Raw genomic sequence first — 20,350 nt, 5'->3', positions numbered from 1 at the left:
GAAACTACATGAATAAAACACAAGCCAAGTGCGCTGCCAGCTTCACGGGCATTGGCTATCAACATAAGAAAATCATCATTGATGAGACAAGCTCTGTCATCTATGCGCTTAACCTTCTTTAGTATGTTTCAGGGACCACCCCAATACGAGGTAATCACCGTCGAAAATGCTGGACTTGACAACGGAACGTGTGACCAGCTCTTCTGGATCAACTTCAACGTGACGAATCGGAACACGTCCGTTCACTTCCCAGTGTTCTTGGACCAAACCCCAGAGAAGAACCACTCCATGTGCTACCGACAAGACGACGGTAACAGACCCCTAGGCGACACCACCAACTGTAACCAAACCACAGCCAACGGAGAGGGCGCACCTGTAAACACGTCTGCGCCCAGCAACGGCACCTACTGGGTGCAGGGAATGGCCTGGCTGTGTGGACAACGTGCCTACTTCATACTGCCACCCGGATGGACGGGCACCTGTGCCCCAATCTTCATTTCAGACCACACCTTCAGGATGTCAGCTGTAAATATCTACTACTACAAGATGACGACGAGACGTCTCCACAGTACAACCACATGACCCCATCTATGGCAGTGATGTGCCAGAGGAATTTAAGCTTTGGACCGCCGGACAAAAGGTCCTCCACTCACTGTTTCCATGGGTGGGCACCGGAAAGAACATGTTAAGAATTGAAACTTTGGATTACCGCTTTGGACTGTTCCTGAATGCCTTGTGCAAAATCAACAATCAACAAAATGAAGAGATTGATGCCCTGCGCATAACTGTGATGCAACACCGAGTCGCACTGGACATGATTCTAGCTGAAAAAGGAGGACTCTGTATACTCTTTAACAACACATGCTGTACGTACATTCCAGATAATGTTCACTCTTCCAACATGACCGACGCCTTACGCACGCTGAAACAACTCAGGGACGCTCAGCAACAGGACTATGTCACGAACACTGAAGATTGGCTTACCTGGCTGTTGAGTGGTTCCTGGAAATCTCTTTTAATAAAAGGACTGGTTTTTGTAGGAGTTCTTCTACTCCTACTATGTTGTTTTACTTCTTGTATTTTGCCATGTGCACAATCAATGATTAATAAAGTTGTTGCAGTCCATGTGCAGGCATACCTGACACTGCCCATGGACGAAGATGGTGATAAATCCCCCTGACACTGAAATGCTGTGATACACCAATGTATGACGTGCTGATTAAAAATGCGCTGCAAGAAATCATGCACAGATAATAAACCAATGGTGTTTTAACTAGTGTGAAAGTTAAACAACAGGAGGGAAATGTGAAAAGATTTTGTTTATTATTCAAATATGCTTTGCTTGTAACTGTGTAAACTCTGAATGATGATTCACCCTGATAAAACATGAAACCTTGCCTATGCTTATCATATGCCTGTGAAGACAAGTTCCTGTGCAAAGAGCAACGGAAAATGCCACTTAAGCAGACGTTTAGTATAGTACGGACAGAATGTTTAGTAAGATATGCATTTGTCAGTTAAGCAATCTATATTCTGAGAACAGGCGGAGACTGCCTCCGTCTGCTGTGTAACCTACATGCCTATATAACCTGCAATAAAGAAGAGTACTGTGTGACTGTCTCTCGACACGTTCACCCATGTACATGTAATTGATTATATTGTCTCACTGTGTCTCTGTTTTACTTTGGCAGCCTTCTATTTGGGAAATTTTCCCCTGACATTTCTATTCACTATTTTAGATAAAATACACAAGTTTTATCAGTACATTATACTTTAAGGATAAGCAGTAAAAACCACCTGCAAAACATGTTCCCTCTGACTGGCACAGTCCGTTTGCTTTTATCTGTAAAATCTTGCTCGAGAAAGCATCTAGTAACTATGTGTCAAAAAAATGTAGTGCAGGTTTACATAAGTTGACAAAACAGTGCAGATCCTAAGATCCTAAGAAATAAAAATGAAAGCCAACCTAGTGTAAAAGTGTATGAATTTAATCTATAAATATTCACAGGATGTTTTTCATGACAATAATGAAGTATGGATCACAGTGACAATGTTGAGCAACAGCAGTACATTGTTGAGCACTTCGTGTTAAGGATGAATCAAACAGGATCTGCATACAATTATCTTCTGTGAGCTTTATGGTAATTTTCATTGCAGTAGAATTCTTCAGTTGTAATGTTTTCTTAATCTGGTTCATCTCCGCCTGGATCATCAAAGTGGTTCAAGGCGCTTTGCTGTTTGAAGGTCACCACAAATTCTTGATTTCCATAAATCTAAAGAATCAACAAAGATAATTAGAGACTAGAGAACCACATATGCTGCAGACCCTGGATGCAGTATATGAGTATACATAGGCTCAAATAATATATGCAGTGACTACTTTTATTACAAGAAATATAATAAAAATGTTTTAAATGCATATGACTGAGACAGGAGGGAAACACAGCTGGGTCAAATCAGGTATGATGAGACAAGGGGGAGCAAAGCCAGACACACTACACACAGGACAGGGACTATCAAAGTAAAACAGATATTGACCGAACAACAGAAGCTGAGTTAAAGTAGCTACAAGTTCTAAAACTGTATGACTCCCACACATCATAGCACGACTATAAAATCCATTAATTTGCAGTTAATGTCACAATTAAAAAGGTTCATTGCCTTAATTTTGGGCGGATTTACTGGAAGGGTCACCAATGGAACATTTACTTCCTTTACCTTAAATTCCCTTGAAACCTCATATTTTATTCATGCAATAAGGTTTTACTGTCTTTATTATTTTAATACAGCACAAAGTTCATCAAGGTTTGTACAAAAATAGCTGGTAGAAACGTCCTCTAAAGAGCAACTTTTTATTTTTTTTACTTTGAGTACAAAATAAAAACACACACACACACACACAGACAAGGTACTCTTTGTTCACATGTATTCCTGTGTAAGATGTCATATGATAATAAACTTATGCATATTCATATAACCTCAATAAAGAACAGTGTTACGAGGGAGCAGACGAGAGCAACTGGGATTCGAGCGGAAGGAACGTCGCTCGTCACAGTTCTCTCCCTCGTGCACGAGATCAAACAAAGAGCTCTGCTTGGTGTCCAATGCTTTTTGCTGTTGTAGTAGAATTGTCTCATTCCAGCGGTGGGTCTGTGCCAGACAGACTCAACAGCTTCCATCTCCCATTTCTGGTCGGTGGTTGTACTTTTCCACTCTCCTTTTTCTCCCTCCCTCGTGCTCACAGACACATAACGGGTATGGCAGTCCGTTCTCCCTGCAGCACAGACTACACTGCCCATGACGATACATTCTTTAGGGCTATACCTGTAACACTCTGCCTATTGCCTTCATATTAAATAATTTTTGTGAATAATTTTTTAAAATATTTCTTCACGTCATTATGCGAGATTGAGACGCAGGCCTCTTAATGCACATTTTGTTTGGGTTTTCAATGGCGTGGAATTACCAAAAATAGAGATGGGACAGCCTAACATATGAAACAGGAAAATACCGCCGTGTAATCCATTTATTTCAACAAAGTAACTGTATTCTGAATACCACCTTTTTTAACGGTAACAGCAACGCATTACAGTTACTCATATTTTGCATTTTAAATATGTAATGGTGGTACATGTATTCCGTTACTCCCCAACACTGCCCCAATGTAAGAAAGTCCAGGGCCACAACCTCAAGGGGATACAAAACCATAATGGGATGCAAAGGGGCCTATCTCTATCTCACAGGCTACAGGCAGCGCAACCTAGCTGGAATTTACCCACCTCATCTTCCATGCTGGGCCAATAAAGAAGTGACGTATCTTGGACAGTGTCTTTTCTATCCCTGCATGGGCCGCTGCCTCATGATTCTTCTTCCACACCTCACTGTGTCTTTCTGCAGGACATAGGATTTGAAGGTTGAATTTTCATTAGTGTTAGGGTCTGTATAGGAATTTCTTTTACTTATGTACTAATCACATTATTTTATTGTATAATGCCTTGGTGCCACTGGATTTTAACATGTCTGACACCCATACTGTAAGAAGGAAGGTGGGGGGAAGCAGACCACTCCAGAGGAAGAGTCTTTTGTCTCTTCGAGGACTCTGGGAGGTAGCAAGGGAGTGTGAACCTTAAGGTGTGAAACAGCTGTGTACTGCCTTTTGTTCCTGAAGAAGGTATTTAACTGAGAGCCATGCTAGGCTCAGTGAGACTCTGCTGACCCTGCCCCGTGGTCATGCAGGCTCTCCACAAACTTGGTTTTCTGTTCTGTGTGTTTTGATTAAAGAATGTTAGCTACCGCTCACCGCTCATCTGCAGGCTTTATTTAAGTGGAAAGCTTCCACAACAGGTCCCTTCCCTCTCTGCACACCGTACCCTCCCAGAACTGCAGCCTTTTCCATTGATGTAATAACTTCTGTACTGAGCTAGGCAGGGATTTCCTCACTGGTGCATCAGGGAGGGTTCCCTGTTGCATGTACTCCCTCAGGATTCGCAGATCTATGTCCTTTCCTTGCGCCTCCTTCCAGTCATTTATCTGAGGCAACAGCTCCTGTGGATCACTTGGTGGAGCACTCGTGGTGTTTATGTTGGCTGTTTGACAGTCTGTTGAGAACCTAGAGGCAGCATCAGCATTAGCATTCTCTTTTCCAGTCGTGTACTTAACCTCGAAGTCAAAGGATGCCAGCTGTGCCACCCAACGCTGCTCTGTTGCCCCCAGTCTAGCGTTCTGTAAGTGGGCAATGGGACTGTTGTCAGTTTACATGACAAACTTGGCACCTGTCAAGTAGTCCTTGAACTTCTCAGTAATTGCCCATTTTAGGGCTAAAAGTTCCAGTTTGAAGGAACTATAGTTTTTCTCGTTTTGCTTGGTGGGATGTAGGCTCCTGCTGGAATATGCAATCACCCGTTCCTTGCCATCCTGCACCTGAGCTAACACGGCACCTAAATCTTGATTGCTGGCATCAGCAGTCTACCTGGGCCTTACACAGAGTTTCTGTCTGATTTTTCAGACTTTTTATCTGATTTAGTTCTCAGCTCAGATAAAAATAATTATTGTGGGTGATTTTAACATCCATGTAGATGCTAAAAATGACAGCCTCAACACAGCATTTAATCTGTTATTAGACTCAATTGGCTTCTCTCAAAATGAAAAAGAACCCACCCACCACTTTAATCACACTCTAGATCTTGTTTTAACATATGGCATAGAAACTGAACATTTAACAGTGTTTCCTGAAAACCCTCTGCTGTCTGATCATTTCCTAATAACATTTACATTTACAATAACTATTTACATTTCAGTGTAGAGTAAACTTTATCACAGTAGATGTCTTTCTGAAAGCGCTGTAACTAAAATTGAGAATATAATCTGCCCACTGTTATCATCTTCAACACAGAGCAGAGCAGCTACCTGAACGCTACTCCAACAGAGGTCGATCATCTTGTTAATAATTTTACCTCCTCACTACGGGGCTCTGTATTTACGTGCATGAAAGCTGGTGCAACAATGGGACAGTTACAAACAGTCACTGCTCCCTGAACCTCTGGTACATGTCAGTAAGATGCCAGCCTTTTTTTCTACCGAGAGAGCTAACAATAGTGATCATCACGGCTGTGGCATCTACCCGATGCCAACGTAAACACGGCGCTCTCTATCCTGCTGAACACCATCAACGATCAGCATGTCAAATGTCCCACCAGAGCAGTGTTGCCAACTTCTCAGTAAGGAAAATCGCTATTGGTTGTCCTAAAAGTCGCTAAATGATGTCATCGCCTAATTTGCATAATTGGTCAGGCTAATGTAATTGTAACCTACCTACGTTGTTGGAGAGAGAAATAATATCATGGAAGAGACATAAAGTCAGTATAAAACGTTCTAAATGCATTTAGAATTTATTTAGAACTACAAATTACATTTCTTTTAGCAATTATTGTTTTTTAATGTCACAATTCCAACTAGTGATGGGTAGATGAGGCCTCGTGAAGCGTTTCAGCACATTCCCCAAACTGTATCAATACTGTGTCGACACAGTGTTGCTGTTTTGCTCCATACTGACACCTGCTGGACCTTAAATATCATTGCAGGGAACTTACTTGAGACTCACAACAGACACTGATTCAATGACATAGTCATACGTGTATACACTGTAAGGTATTGTACTTTCCATGGAATCATTTTATATGTTTTACATTGCAAATATTGTAGACATCTTTAAAATATATTGTGAATGACATAAAGTAAAAATTTAAATGAAAGTATTGTGAATATAATATTACCCATTTAAATGTAATTGATTCAGAGTTTATTATAAATTTCTGTTCAGAAAAATAAGTTTATCCAATGTTTTTGCATTCAGTCTATTGCGAGGTTTTTTCACACCATTTCCCCAGCTTTGGAAAACTCACAGGCACAGATGAAGATGGGGTACACAAAAACTGTAAAGTCAGGTGGAAAAGGTTCTGATAAGATGTCTTCCTCATCCCCCAGTACCTTAAAGGATCCTCTAATCTTGGAATGTTTCTCTCCAACACTCTCCACAATACTAAGGGGTTGGCAGTCCTTTATAATAAACTTCAGGACTGCCTGGTCCAGAACAGTCTTCCTAGATGCTTGATTTCAAAATAATAAAACACATATTAATAAAAAAAAAGTGTTGATAAAGCAGTTCAGTGTCAATATAGGCCTACCTGTGTTCATTCTCAGTGTCTCCTCATTTTCATGTTTGGCTCTGTAATGCCTCTGTAACACTGAGGAGGTGCTTTTGTTTGTAAGAAAGCTTCGCAGAACAGATGCGACATTTATCCTGCATAAAATGAAATAAATAATTTACACTGCAAGTCACATTGCTGTTTTTCCTATTCTGATAGATTACACTGAAACAAAGACAGACAAACTATTTGCAGTTAAAAGATCAAAATGATCCCACACAGCAGAAACATTTCCATTTTGTTATGGAAAGATGTGTATTTTTATTTATCTTTGCGAGAGTCAATTAGTGGGGGGTTTTTGGTGGCGACTCATTCCGTTGACAGATGCGGATGCGGTACCTTTTAAACACAGCTTGGCGCGTCGGTAATGAGCGATACAGCAGCTGTATCGATCACGTGACTTTTTCTTAAAGCGACGCACGCACCGATACAGGCATCGCTAGGTGAGCTTGATACATGCGCCGGTGCGTCAGTGTTGCTGGACCCATCACTAATTCCAACCCTGCTCCTTTATCCGGGCTTGTACCGGCAAAAGTGACCTGAAATTGGCGCTCTGGTGGAGTTACTTTGTGTGTGAGAGTGTGTGTTTATAAGTAGTTTTAAACCTTGTGATCCACAAAACAGCATAACAGTAAAATAAGAACTGACTGCGTTACAGTCAGTGCGGGAGCAGCGGCTTCGCTCATGCGCGATTCATTTGCAGTTTGGACGCATAGATGTGAACGTCTTCTGCCCTGATAGCAGCTGGGGGAGGACTATCCTCCGCCTGTGAGCGCTTGTTGAGAGTAAGAGCGATACGCATTTTCACGTCAAAAAATCATCATAAATAAGTCTCCAATAACACCAGAAAAAGTAGCTTTTTAGGAAAAAAGTCACTAAGGGAGTCTGAAAACTCGCTAAATATAGCGACAAACTCGCTAAGTTGGCAACACTGCACTAGAGGAGAAAACACTCTAGACCAGGGGTGTCCAAACTTTTTTCACTGAGGGCCACATACATAAAAATATAGGAGGGGCTGGGCCACTTACTAGAAATTAGGTATATAACCGTACATTGTACATCGTACATTATACTCTTTCATAATTGCCACAGTTTCAGTGCAGATCAAACAGATACATTTCCCCTTGAATTCTTTGAAGAAATATTCACTTTCCCACCGTGTCTGAAATTTTCTGCACTCACTTTCTACCTTTCGCTTCTTTGGTTCTGCCATGTTTAGTAACTTGGGGGTAAATTTCTTGTGTGATTGTCCTTTTTGGTGGAGCAACTGCCTTGATCAACAGCAGCTCCCCCTGGTGTTAAAACTAAGAAGTGCAATACACTCAAGCAAAAGTTGAAGTGCGGGCCATATTCTATTCTATTTATAAAATTACTTGCGGGCCAATTAAAAATGGACCTTAGTTTGGACACCCCTGCTCTAGACCATGTTTACTCCAACATCAAGCATGCATATAGAGCCACACCCCTCCCCTCAGTCCGACCACCTCTCCCTCCTGCTCTCCCCAGCCTACAGACCAGACCACAAAAGAAACATCGAGTCACATCTGTCCACACGGGAGGTGTGGCAGGGAATGCAAGACATCATAAACCACAGAGGCAGCACTGTGAAAACAGAAAACCTGAGTGTGCAGCTGGCAGAGGAAATAAACAGCTTCTTCGCCCGCTTTGTACCACCACAACAGCAGCATTCATCTGCTTCAGCCCTGCTCCCATCCTCATCCTCACCTGGTTCCTGCACCGCTCCACTCACTGTAACGCAGACCTTCCCAAAGTGTGGGGCAGAGCCATTGCGGGGGGGGGCGGTATGAAAAGGGAAAAAAACAACAAAACAACGCTTGGACACTGCTAGCACGGGGCGCCCACACAAACGCAAAGCAGGAGATGAAGCATAGCTGAATATGTTTCCAAATCAACTTCATTCTAAGACAAATACTAGAAAATATGGTGAAGCATATCTTCCCTTTGGCTTCACCTGCACAAGTGCCGAGGTAGGTCTCCACTGCAGAATTGTTTTTCCCTTCATCTGGAGCACGCGCTGGGCTCTTCAAATGACGGACAAACAGTATCCCACATTCTTGATTTTTAGTTCACAAACACTTGTTTTAATGACTAACTACTCCTGACATTTTGGAAATGTTAGCTCTTTATACAGTAAAGTTACAGTGGGATACAAATAATATCAGGCTGATCCTGCCACGATTTGTTCCCCTGGTTCAAATCACTACGGTGGCTGGGAAGTGCAAAGCGCAACAAATCAAAAAACTGCAACAAATTAAAAAACCGCAACAAATTAAAAATCCACAACAAATTAAAAAAACGCAACAAATTAAAAAACCGCAACAAATTAAAAATCCACAACAAATTAAAAAACCGCAACAAATTAAAAAACCGCAACAAATTAACAACCCGCAACAAATTAAAAAACCACAACAAATTAACAACCCACAACAAATTAAAAAACCGCAACAAATTAACAACCCACAACAAATTAAAAAACCGCAACAAATTAAAAAACCGCAACAAATTAAAAATCCACAACAAATTAAAAAACCGCAACAAATTAAAAATCCACAACAAATTAACAACCCACAACAAATTAAAAAACCACAACAAATTAACAACCCACAACAAATTAAAAAACCACAACAAATTAAAAATCCGCAACAAATTAAAAAACCGCAACAAATTAAAAAACTGCAACAAATTAAAAATCCACAACAAATTAAAAAATGGCAACAAATTAAAAAACCGCAACAAATTAAAAATCCACAACAAATTAAAAAATGGCAACAAATTAAAAAACCGCAACAAATTAAAAAATGGCAACAAATTAAAAATCATTGACGGAAAGGGATTGTCTGAAATACCGGAAGTGGCACAACGATTAGGCTTACTCCATATTTGTAGCTCAGAAAAGTGATTCTGGATGTCAACAAACCTCGACAAACTCACTCCTCACACCGTTTCCTTATTACCCTGACATGGAGAAACGCAAAATGTTTTGCCCGTTTTGCGGCGTTGGCTTCAGCCTCTTCACCCCATTTTGTGCTTCCTGCGGACGGTCTCTGGAGCTTTTGCGGGACACAGACCAGGCTGAAGGATCAGACTCCCCAGGGACATCAAAACAAACAGAAAATTCTGAACAAAGTAATTTTGATATATTGGTCACTTTTTGTTCTCTTCAGACAGTCTATGCTATTTCAGTTAAATAGCACGTTTATTTACCATTTTGGCTCCGGTTTCTTTTTATGTTTGCTTATACTGTATTCTCGTCTACGTTTAGTAATGGAGAGTGCTTATAATCCCGTTTTGACGTTAAACGTTTTTCATTCAACCAGAACAAACATGTCCGTCATACAAGCAGTTCATGGAGTACAGAAAATCAAAATCCAAAGAGCGCCAGGCCTTCAGCTGTGGAGCAAAATTAAAACTCAAGCAACAGAGTAAACCTGTCAAGGTAAGTCATCACAGGTAAATTTATAAATGTGGATTTGGCAATTATTCTTAAAGTGATCTTGCTTTTATTATTTGTTTCTAGATCAATATAGGAATAATGGTGTCACAACAAACGGACTTAAAACCGCTAAGAGGGAAAACACTGCCCTTATTTATTAGCCCCGAAATTACAGCTCCTGACCTCCTGAAGCAGGCTGTAGAAAAAATGAGAACATTCCACAGGGACTTGGTGGAGGGACCATATGTCCTTTTGTATCCCGACTGCACAGAGGTGATAAATGTGCCTGGGACAGAAAGGCCATTCCGATTGGCAGACTACAAAGTGGAAATAGGAAAGAACTACAACAGGATTTCTCTTTTCATTTGTCCAGAGAGCCACTTCAAACAAGGTTTGTTAATTTTATATTTTAATGTGTTTACATATACAACAGCTAGTAATGTATTTATTTTCTCAGCTTTGATTGCAGAGGATGGTACCTCAGACTCAGACCCTGAGATTGTGATTACATCAAGAAGCACAGCTGAGTTCAACCAGGCAGACACATTGGTGTGTACTCTCCCCCCCCCCCCCCCCTCCACCATGCCAGAGGCCTGTGACTGGCCCTGGCAGAGGTGCATGTCCTCTGAGTGCTCTTATTTTTTTTTCTCTATAATGATCATAATTCTGTAACATCCATGGGTCGATTATTTTCATTGTGTGATTGTATGTTCTTTAAGAAAAACAATTTTAAGTATTAATGGACTATCTAAATGCGATACTAAGTTGGTGAAAGCTTTGAAAAGTGCATATTTTTCATCTTAGGTTTTCAAACCACAAGACCAGAGTACCCCTAATGGTAAACATGCAGAGACGGAGTAAGTTATTTCAGAGCTTGTTCTGCTATATATTAGAGTTGGGCAATACAGTATTTTCTCATGTCACAATATTTCTTTGTTTTATTTCAGGGAATATTGATATAAATCATGATATAAACCGCCAGATTTGTACATATTAAATGTGCCGTTGCTCATAAGTAAGATGTAAAATCCTCAGAAGCTTGTTTTGATTTAAATATTTATTTCCTGTCATAAGTTCAGATAGACAGATGTATTAACATATTACATCCGTTTCAGATAACTAAAAAAAGGTACGTGTTAAAAACTAGATAAAAAGTCAGGGATAAAGATTTCCAGTTTCAAAAGACAACAAACACCAGATCACTCAATTGCTTGGTCAATTACATTTAAAAATAAAAAAGAATGATTCTAAAAATAAATCTTAGTTTACAGTAAGTTTTACAGGAGAGCAGACATAAAATTGACAAAATATTTGTCAATATCAAATGAATAAGCTAAGAAATAAAAGCAAATTCTCCTAATCTCTCCTTGTATATTTATTTTAATGGTTAGTTTAGATGTAAATGGTGCCCAAACATCTCCACGTGTGGCGCTGCTACTTCACTGTGCTGCAGGTAACAAGTCACCCTAACTGGACATGACGCTGTTCCCAGAGCAATTGGTTGCTGCGCTACTTGATAAGGATTGACTATTCTTATGTCAATTTAAAAAAACAGGGATTAAAGGAATAAGCAGCATATAAAATGGATGGATGGATGGATAGCTCTATTGCAATAGTCTCATATTTCCATTGAGAAAAAAGTATACTGCAATACATATTGTTGTTATTTTATTGCCCCGCCCTAATATAAATATTTATTGGTTTCATAGCCTTTTTATAATGTTGGTATCATAAATAATATTAAACTGTATGAGCTACTTATCTGGACATTTTAATTCCAATACTTTATTCTGTTTCAGACATGCTCCAGGACCTTCATCTACCATACAGCCATTTCCGGTATTTGTGCAATTTATGTCAGCATGAGGGTTTTTGCTATTGTTGGAATAATACAATGATATGTATGTTTATGTACAGTATGCAATTTTTGTTGTTGTTGTTTTTCAGATTGTAATATCTGATACAGAGGATCTTGGTCACCAAAACGAAACAAATCCAGTCAGGAGTCCCTATAGGTAAATAAAATTGTGTCTTATACGTAATTTTAAACCTGTAACTACAGTACACGTTTGGGTTTGTGAAATGGGTAAAGGTAGTTAAAGGGTGAATAGAAGTTATTCTAATGTTGGAATTATAATTTCTCAACAGTAAATATGCAGACCTGTGTGCCCCCTGCATTGAGGACGAGGACGAAGAGCTGGTTGAAGTTGCTTCACCGATTGATTACAAAGCACTGTAAAATATCAAATACTACTTCAAATAACAATGCTAAATTGTACAGTCTTGCATTCTGTCTTTCATTTTTGTGATTACAGGGAAGACGTTAACATTACTCTACCTGACATCATTGCAAACTTATCCAGTGCCATTCATCATGGAAGTGTCAGCAGATTCAACATCTCAAGAGCAAATGTCTGGGATGGAGCAGTCAGGGGTTTCAGGCGGTTGTCATACTCTGAAACCAATGACATGCTGGTTAATTTACCGATGATGCTGGCATTCTAGAAGAAGGACTTGATGCAGGTGGCCCAAAACGAGAGTTTTTGAGTCTGCTAATGAAACACATGAAAGATTGTCCCATTTTTGATGCACCAGAAGGACATCGATTCCTCGTCTACAATGCAAAGGGTATGCAATGGTCAGACGTTTGATAAACTTAATTTAAAGACTTTTTTTGGACTTGTAAATCAATTTGTTTTTAATTATTATCAGAAGCTACTCATAATAATTTTTTGGATTATTTCAACACAGCATTAGCCTGTCTGTCTATCTGATTGATCGATCTGACATTGATCGGATCTGATCAATCGATAGAGAGGTGTGTGTGTGTGAGAGACTTTATCATTTACTGTATTCATTCACAGCTGTAAGGGAGGATGAATACTACCTAGCAGGAAAGATGATAGCTGTGTCAGTTGTGCATGGTGATCCAGGGCCCCATTTCCTGTCAGAAGAGCTGGTACATTATCTTGCAGGCCAGACTTCAGTAAAAGCAACAGTTGCCTCAGTCACAGATGGAGACATAGGGAAAGCTTTACAAGAGGCGAGGACAGCGCAGGATTTGAATGCAGGATAGAACTATAGCTTCTTCATCTGTATGAGATTAAAATATTCTTTCTTTGTGTAGGGAAAAAACAGGAATGAAAAGCAGACACGTAAGCTTACATTGTTATGTACATTTTTATGGGTTTTTCAGATCGACAGTGCTGGTTCAGTGGATGTCCTGCGTGACTGTGTCATAAAACACAGTACTATGCTACAGGTGGCTGATTGTCTAAGGCACGTTTCCACAGTTGAGGAAAAGAAAGACATTGTGTCTGACTATCTCCGGTGGTATATAATTGCTCGAAACTCATCTGTAATTGACAGGTGAGACTATAATAGAGGAGACTATAGAATTATTGTTATGACGGTGTTGTGCATAATATCTGACTGAAATGTTTTACATTCTCCTAGGTTTCCAAAGTTCAAAGTTTGTCCATAGTTTGTGCATGTACTGTGAACTGAGAAATGACACAAAGTTCTCCTCATTCTTTAGATTTAAAGGGGGTCTTTCAGCACTTAATTTCCTGAGTGCACTCCAGCAACACCCTACTTTGCTTTCTCCGGTCCTGTGTCACATGGAAAAGAAACTCACAGCTCTTGAACTTGAGAGACTTTTCAAACCTGACTTCAGCCAATCTGGAAGTAACAGGAGACATCTGGAGAGTCAAACTGTGGGCTACTGGTCAGACTATCTGCTTGACTGTGAAGGTTTATACCAGTATTTCTTTTAGTACTCATTACAAGACAATGTGTTGAATTTTTTTATGTATATATATATATATATATATATATATATATATATATGTATAATTTTTTTTTTCTTCTATTTTTTGCAGAATCACAAACTGCTGTGTCGGTGGGCGATGTTCTGATGTTTGCAACTGGGCTAACATCATTGCCCCCTTCTGGATTAGATCCACTACCAAGCCTACAGTTCCTGGATGACTCTTTATTCCCGATGGCAAATACATGCTTAATCTTATTGAAACTACCAATGATAACCTCATATTCCGTGTTTAAATCCAACATGGATTTTGGAATTCAAAACTCCCCAGGATTTGGATGTTTCTAGGATGTCTGGCCTTGCAGTTCAAACCTGCTGTTTGAGTTGTTTCTCAAGTTTTTAAGTCAAGATTTTTTTTTAAAGATGTTATGAATAGGATAAGATGGGACATGCTAGTGGTACAGCACAAATCCATTATAGTTTACCAGGTTTATTGTAGTTTTATTAGATAACCCAGTCACTTACAGCTGCTTCTTCTTGGCATTACATTGTAAATTCTGTAGGTTTTTTGCTACAGGACTTATCCAGAAATCAGTTATGTATTTGAGCATGGTTTTTATATTATAAAATGTAGGTACATCTGTTCAAACAAGATTTAAAATACAATTGCTTGACTTGACTTGTTCAAAGGTTTGACAGTGCTACTAAAAGTAAAGGCGTTTAAAGATGTACTGTGTTCTACTCTTAAAAGTTGTAATAAATACACAATACAGTGCAAGATTTGATTTTGATTTGATTTATTATTTATCTAAATGTTCAGGACAGTATCTTAACTTCCATCAGCTAAACAAGGACCAGAATTAGCAAGACGTTGTGGTAGGAATGAGCTTTTACAAAAACAAACTTAAATTTTTGGCATCTTCAGCCAACTCATGTAGCCTAGTCCAAAAATACAGCATATGCTATAGGTTTTGGTAAACACAACAAAAAGCCAGTTTGTTTTTTGTTTTTTTTTTAGAAATGTGCAATTTCTAATAACTTCATGTAAAGTTCAGTGGCAGACTCCCAGCAAACTGGCTTTTGAAAATGATTTTGCTCCATTACAAAATTCAGATACTCCTGTATGTTTGAGTCCCCACATACAACTACTGACAGCCTAGACTCGGGAAAAGCATCTAGTTCAGATTGTTGAATCAGGAATCCACAGTCCCTGGAGCTGTATCTGTGGTCAATGGAAGACAATTGCATTAATATAGGTTTACACATAAAGTAATTATTTGATCATTATTATCCATTACCTGTGGGGTAGGTAGTACAGTTCATTTGGCACACCTCCTGGACATGAAGCTGTTCTTGAGGGACGAATCCGATGAGTGTTCCACAGCTTCACACATTCATCAAGATCCTTCTGAACAATGTCAGTGAAGCAAAATCTCAAAAGGCACTGATGCTCGTGACTTCCGTTGAAGTGTCCAGCGTCTCGAAGATCCGCAAACAGCTCCAACGAAAACGGAGCCCTACAGAAATTTTAAAAAAAAAAATTGTTTAGAAATAGTTTAGTTTGTTTACATGGCATCGTTTCACAACACGCATGGCACTTTGAATTACTTATTAAAGAACTGTAAATTACATGTGAAATTAGCGATATTGACTCATTACATACAAAGTGAGGTATTTCAAGTACTTGTTATAATGTTAATGATTAAGACGTAGAACTTGTAAAAAAGCCAAATTCAAAGTCTCTAACAATTTGTATATTCTATTTGTTTGGGTCCTTTTTGCATAAATTACTGCCTCCATGCAGTGTGGCATGGATGCTATCAGTCTGTGGATCTGTTGAGGTGTTATGGAAGACCAGGATGCTTCAGTAGCAGCCTTGAGGTCTTAGCCACTACACTATGTGACACCCCTTTCATCCACACTTACATTAGACAAAACTTTCTATTAATGTGCTTTGAGAGTCTCAGGGAACATCCAACTTATTTTAAGGTGTTCTTTATGGAGGGGGTCAATTGTGGGTTTTTTTTTCCCACAGCTGTCAGAACAGCAGTCATGCCCATCCTGTGAGTCCTCCTGAATTAGAAAGACCATTTAGAGGCTCAGGAAACCTTTGCGGATGATTTTAATTAATTAGCTCATAGTAGAGTAGCACTTTAAGTCTAAAATATTTAACCTTTTTACAGTATTCTGGTTTTGAAGTTGGGTTTTCCTTAAGTTCCAATTCATAACCATCATAATTACTAAATGGGCTAAAAATGTCTAGTGTGGCATATAATAAGTATTTAATATCGGTTTTAATTTTTAAGTTGAATTACTGAAATAATAATAATAATAATAGATTGCATTTATATAGCGCTTTTCGAGGCCCTCAAAGCGCTTTACAATTCCACTATTCATTCACTCTCACATTCACACACTGATGGAGGCAGCTACAGTTGTAGCCACAGCTGCCCTGGGGCAGACTGACAATAAACCAACTTTTGCACAACATTCAAAATTTGTTACACCTTTAAATATCAGGCAAAATTAAATGTTATATTTACCTTCCTTTTCGATATATGGACCACCAGGACTCAATTCGCTGGTTATTCGTTGATGAACCAAACGTGACTGGACTCTCCACTGAAGTGGTCATCATGATGGTGACGTAGTGCGCACTGAACTGCAGCCATAATGCCGTTTTCTGTCCCACAGTCAGTTCTCAGTCTCATCGGTACAACACCAAGGCTCCCAACACATGACAAGTAATAGTAAGCTATGACCACTGGATTATTATTGGTTGGTCCACATTCTAGCCACAAAACCTTGCGTGAAAATCCATCAATGCACCCTGAAATGGCCAAACCGAATGGTTTGAGCTTGTCATAACCATCAGCATGCCACATGTAGTTGGGTCCCAGCGAATGATAGGTTCTCCTAATGAATCTTCTGCGTGTTCTCATTTGGCATCCATGAGGATTAAGCTCCCGGAGTATTTTCATCACATCATCCCTCTTCACTTTCAGATGATGCTTTTGTTTAAGTACCTGCCACATTGTTCGATACCCAAACAATCGCCCAGGTCCTTGAAGCTCCGCTCTGATTGCGTTAATGATTGTTGTTCTGGAGTGAAAATGTTTTCTTTGGTAAAGTCCAGCATTATTGAGTTTACTTTTAAGACTCCTTAAACTCATCTTTACACCATGCAAACTTAACATCATGTCCATGATAACACTATATGAGTGACCTTCGTTGAAATATTTAATGCAGTACTGTAGAATGTCTGACCCTTCAGCCTGGTCCCGCAAAAGCTCCAGAGACCGTCCGCAGGAAGCACAAAATGGGGTGAAGAGGCTGAAGCCAACGCCACAAAACGGGCAAAACATTTTGCGTTTCTCTATGTCAGGGTAATAAGGAAACGGTGTGAGGAGTGAGTTTGTCGAGGTTTGTTGACATCCAGAATCACTTTTCTGAGCTACAAATATGGAGTAAGCCTAATCGTTGTGCCACTTCTGGTATTTCAGACAATCCCTTTCCGTCAAAGATTTTTAATTTGTTGCGGATTTTTAATTTGTTGCGGTTTTTTAATTTGTTGCGGATTTTTAATTTGTTGTGGATTTTTCATTTCTTGCGGAAATTTAATTTGTTGTGGATTTTTAATTTGTTGCGGATTTTTAATTTGTTGCGGATTTTTAATTTGTTGCCATTTTTTAATTTGTTGCGGATTTTTAGTTTGTTGCCATTTTTTAATTTGTTGTGGATTTTTAATTTGTTGCGGATTTTTAATTTGTTGCCATTTTTTAATTTGTTGCGGATTTTTAATTTGTTGCCATTTTTTAATTTGTTGTGGATTTTTAATTTGTTGCGTTTTTTTAATTTGTTGCAGTTTTTTAATTTGTTGCAGTTTTTTAATTTGTTGCATTTTGTTTAATTTGTTGTGGGTTGTTAATTTGTTGCGGTTTTTTGATTTGTTGCGCTTTGCACTTCCCAGCCACCGTAGTATTCCTCGTCCACACATAAACGCAAAAAAGGAGTTTTAAAAAATCTCAGTTTTCAGTGATTCGAAACGCTGTTTACCTGTGGACGAAACAGCTGCGTTTTCAAAAATACCCGTGTAGGTGCGGACTTAGCGTAAAGGAGTTAGTAGTTTATTTCCTTACTACCTGTAATTTATTGCAGATTACTTGTATTTGTTTAATTGTTTACTAAATGTTTGAGGTGTGAAATAAACCGCAATGGAGCAAAATATGGGTGTGTGTGGTTGGAGGTTGTCTTTGTGCGTGCGTGCGTGCGTGCGTGTGTGTGTGCGCGCGCGCGGGGGGGGGGGGCGAACATTTTTCTTGTAAAACAAAGGGGGGCCAAGCAAAAAGGTGAAGGTAGCTCAGGAAGGTGGCCGGTCCTGGCAAGGTACTAAGAGCATGTGCCCACCAGCTCACCCTCATCTTCACCAGACTCTTCAACCTCTCAGTGGATCAGGCAGCCATCCTATCCTGTCTAAAATCATCACAATCATCCAAGTGCCGAAGAAGTCTCCCATCACCAACCTGAATGATTACCACCCTGTGGCCCTCACGCCGGTAATCATGAAATGCTTTGAGAAAGCATAATAAAGGACGTTCTCTCAAACCGGCCCCAGACTGTAAGACTCGGCCCTCATCTCTCCTCCACTTGCACACTGAGCAACGGCTTCCCACAGGGTTGCGTGCTGAGCCCCCTCCTGTATTCTCTCTACACCCACGACTGCAGTTCGACCCACAACAACAATCTCAACATCAAGTTTGCTGATGACACCACGGTTATCAGCAAGAGAGAGGTTAACAGGAAATGTTAACCTCTCTTCTCAGATATCCAGTCACATGGATCACCCCTACTGCACTGGTCACACATCTCAGAGAAACTAGAAAGATAATGTGAAAACAACAAAATAATTTAAATGTTGTCATGTCAGCTGTCATGCTAGCAATGCTATTGTTGTATAAAGACATTACCAAGAACAATACCGGGAGTGTCATACAGCTCCTCAATACTAAAAAAGTAAAACGTACCATTCAAACTACATCTGTTGTTAATCTTTATCTGTTTACTTATCTACTCATTTAAAGGACTTACTGCAGAGGATGAAAAGCAGGTTTTGAAGGCTCCACATCTTTGCTTTGGCTTGTCCAAAAAGCATCTTGACAGGAAATATTTTCAACTTTAAAAATATTATGCACACAATAGGAGTCCCTTCTTGCCAGAGGAGTTTGAAAGGAGGGGTGGAGTTTGACCTTTAACACAGAAGAGATAGAGCATTCTTACTTGGGCTTTCCATAAAAAGTAATTAGTACTCATTTTAGAAACAGCTGACATATGTCCTCTTGTGATAGAAGAAGTATTCAAAAGTTTTACATAAACATCACTGTTAAAAAAAAAGTGAAACAGCTACAGTTACATGAAAATAATTATGTATATCTGGGAAACATTTGTGCTTGAAGATTATTGTGCTGTGTTCTCAGTTCATTAATTTCCTGGTTTGTTAATATTCAGAAAACAATCTTAAAAGTGACCATTGCACCTGTCTCCCTGTCATTCACACATGCTCTCTCTTGCCTCTACTCACTTCCATTTGTGTCCTTTTCAGTGCATTTAATTTTTAAGGCAAGCTTCTTATCTGTAAAACTCTCTGTAAAAAACCAAAAAACATACCTTGTATTCCAAAGTTTTGTAAATTCAGGTCGACTTGCAGCCTAGGTTTTACTCGTTCCACATGCACTTTGGACACTCTTATGTTTGAGCATGAAATTAGTTATAGTAAAAGTGTGGTTTCAGCTAACTTTTATTTATTGCACAGAAGTCCAATAACAGCACACTGCTCAGGTTTAGATCAGGGAGTCTGTCTCTTTCATGCCCCTCCAGGTTTCCTTAATTGTTCATGTGAGAGTTAAAGTCTCCTTGTAAGATGACAGAGTCCCCACACAAAGTAAATTCAAGAGGTCTGGGTATTCTGAACTGTCAGCTGTTGCCTGCCGCCTCTCACAAAGGGCAACTCCAGATTGGAACAGAATCCAGGCCCTCTCCTAGAGACTGGTTCAAGAGCTCAAGCTGTGTGTTGAAGTGAGCTGAACTATATCTAGCCAGGATCAGATTCATTATTGTTATTGTTTATTTATTTGTCATAAAAATTTCCAATAGTGTTATCAGAGTTTGCCAGTTTACATAGTTTAAAGCTCATTAGCTCCTCGCCATGTAAGGCAAGGCAAGTTTATTTATATAGCACAATTTGACAACAGACTATGTAGTGCCATAGTCTTTAAATAACTAGGGGAAAAAATCCATCCATCCATTTTCTTATCCAATTCAGGGTCTGGAATGTATCCTAGATGTCATAGGCCAAAAGGCAGGGTAAACCGTAGCGTGTCTTTGAACTGTGGGAAGAATCCAGAGAGAACCCATACAAGGTTGGAA

At 39.5% G+C, this 20,350-nt stretch overlaps 2 long non-coding RNA genes across 3 annotated transcripts; one reads left to right on the top strand and one right to left on the bottom strand.

The window, feature by feature from the left end:
* Positions 1-1,822: 1,822 nt before the first annotated feature.
* LOC102078205 (uncharacterized) lies at positions 1,823-19,166 on the bottom strand. Of its 2 annotated transcripts, none has more exons than XR_003220637.1 (3): positions 19,016-19,166; positions 3,780-3,891; positions 1,823-2,273 (listed from the first exon to the last, which is right to left on the bottom strand). It is a non-coding gene; the product is annotated as an uncharacterized LOC102078205 (long non-coding RNA). The 2 variants fall into 2 exon arrangements; XR_268714.3 differs by lacking the exon at positions 19,016-19,166 and adding an exon at positions 7,887-7,910.
* Positions 9,510-14,501, top strand: LOC100695671 (uncharacterized). The gene is made up of 13 exons (XR_003220636.1): positions 9,510-9,851; positions 10,043-10,161; positions 10,243-10,549; positions 10,616-10,707; positions 10,963-11,015; positions 11,958-11,997; positions 12,106-12,173; positions 12,307-12,393; positions 12,474-12,786; positions 13,023-13,201; positions 13,355-13,527; positions 13,697-13,911; positions 14,040-14,501. It is a non-coding gene; the product is annotated as an uncharacterized LOC100695671 (long non-coding RNA).
* Positions 19,167-20,350: the final 1,184 nt, after the last annotated feature.

This window comes from Oreochromis niloticus, linkage group LG6, assembly GCF_001858045.2.
Source record: "Oreochromis niloticus isolate F11D_XX linkage group LG6, O_niloticus_UMD_NMBU, whole genome shotgun sequence".
Taxonomy (NCBI): domain Eukaryota; kingdom Metazoa; phylum Chordata; class Actinopteri; order Cichliformes; family Cichlidae; genus Oreochromis; species Oreochromis niloticus.
The sequence above is the reverse complement of the archived record's forward strand: the minus strand, read 5'-3'. Positions and strand labels throughout refer to the sequence as shown.